The sequence below is a fragment of the Poecile atricapillus genome, chromosome 14 (genome assembly GCF_030490865.1).
Source record: "Poecile atricapillus isolate bPoeAtr1 chromosome 14, bPoeAtr1.hap1, whole genome shotgun sequence".
Classification (NCBI taxonomy): Eukaryota; Metazoa; Chordata; class Aves; order Passeriformes; family Paridae; genus Poecile; species Poecile atricapillus.
In genome coordinates, this window is record NC_081262.1 from 11,779,237 (window position 1) to 11,781,084 (window position 1,848).

The following is a 1,848-nucleotide window of genomic DNA, read 5'->3' on the forward strand; positions in this document are numbered from 1 at the left end:
AAATAGACTGATACTTGAAAAACTCTGCTAGGAGAGTATTTTTGCATAACTGTGTCTGTCCTCTGTTTGGCAAATTGATCAAACCAAGCAGATTCACAGGGAAGAGGTAACAAGGTCTTAATATTCCTCTTTCTCCAGCAGAAACCAGAGGTTTTGTTGTTCCTTGTGATACAATCATGATTTGGGGTGTTTGCACGGGACTAAGCACCCCAAGGCAAGTCAGAAGGTGCATAGGTATATCTGAGGGGGAAAACAAACCAGGATTAACCTGGTGCAGCACCAGGACAGATCTCCGAGGGGTCCTGGGATCTCCATCCTTGGGGAATGCACTTCATCTCTACACCACAAGGTCACAGTCAGCCTGGACTCACTCTGAACTTGGCCTTGCCTGGAGCAGAGGTTTGAGCAGAGCTCTCCAGACGCAGTTTCCAACCCCCATGTTTCTGGAATATTTTGATGCTTCAATGTCATTGTTCCAGGACAGGCTGCTCCAGTGGTCACCAATGGGTCACTGCAGATGTCCCTCACTGCATTTGGTCTGCAAAGAGGGCCAGGATTCCACCAGTGCAGCTCTCCCCACCCAGCACAAACTCCCTGCTCCTGCACTCACTAATACCCGCTTCTCAAAGTGCCTGAAGTTTTCCTTGAGCAGGGAGTATTAAAAGCCTTTCCAAATTATATAGTGGCCTTTGTTATTTTAAGATACTTTCATTTCCCCCCTTTTCCATTTGACTTTGTTACCTGATGCTCAAGGAATGCATTTTCCCCTCTATTAAATGTTTTAACCACGTACAAGTTCCATCTTAATGTTAGCATCTTTAATAGTAGAATATTACCATATTAATTGCTATTGTGAACCAGAAGATACTTATATCATCCAGGCTTTCATTACCGTCACGGAGGGATTTTTCCTACTGAGTCAAAAGTGACCACTTTCCTTAATCCCCTGTTTAAAAGCCCTGCTATTCCTCCTGACATGCCTAGAACGAGGGTGGGCAGCGTTTTCCCAGGGACAAACTTGGAATTAAATGCATTCATTTCCCAAGGAGCAGCAGCCCCTTCCCAACCTGCTGCGGGTTCCTCGGCGGTCGGGTGGTGGGGCAGTTCGTTTTTAGGCAATTAAGAGACAGCCACCCCCAGACGCACACCCGGGCTTCCCCTGCCCGTGGCGGGGAAGGGAGGACAAGCGGGAATTAGCCGGGAGAACAATAGGGATTCAATCAAGCCCGGATCAGGTTGCAGCCCTTTTGTCGCCGGGACTCGTGCCGGGGGTTAATGGGGCAGAAGGAGATGGGAGCGGGGCGGCAGCAAGGCTGGGACACAAAGGCCAAAACACACGAGCTCCGAGGGGGACAGATGGGGACAGGGGAGGAAGCAGCAGGGGGGACACCGGGAGCCAAGGGACTCCCCCTCAGAGCGGCAGCGGATACCGGGGGGGGCCCGATCCCTGCGGCTCCCGCACTCCCCCGGTGCTGCCGCGTTCCCCCCTTTCCCCGCAGCTCCCCTCCATCCCCCATGGTCCCCCCATCTCCTTTGGATGTTCCCGGCTGCACCCCGCTCCCCGATTCCCCCGGGCCGCTCCTCTCCGGGAGCATCCCTGCACCTTTCGCTCTTGTTCCGGGCAGCTGGAGCCGGGGGCGCCGCTGGCCGTGCCCCCCGCTCCATCCCCGCTGCCCCGGGGCCGGGGGTCCCCCCAGGCCGGGGGTCGCGGCTGCAGGGCTGCGGGCAGCCCCTAGCAGGCGCTGCGGGCCCTCGGAGCGCACAATGAGCCCGGTGCTGTTTAATTAACGTGCAAATCGCGTAGATTAAACGACTCTAAATAATTAGCCACAGATCCTATAAACAGGA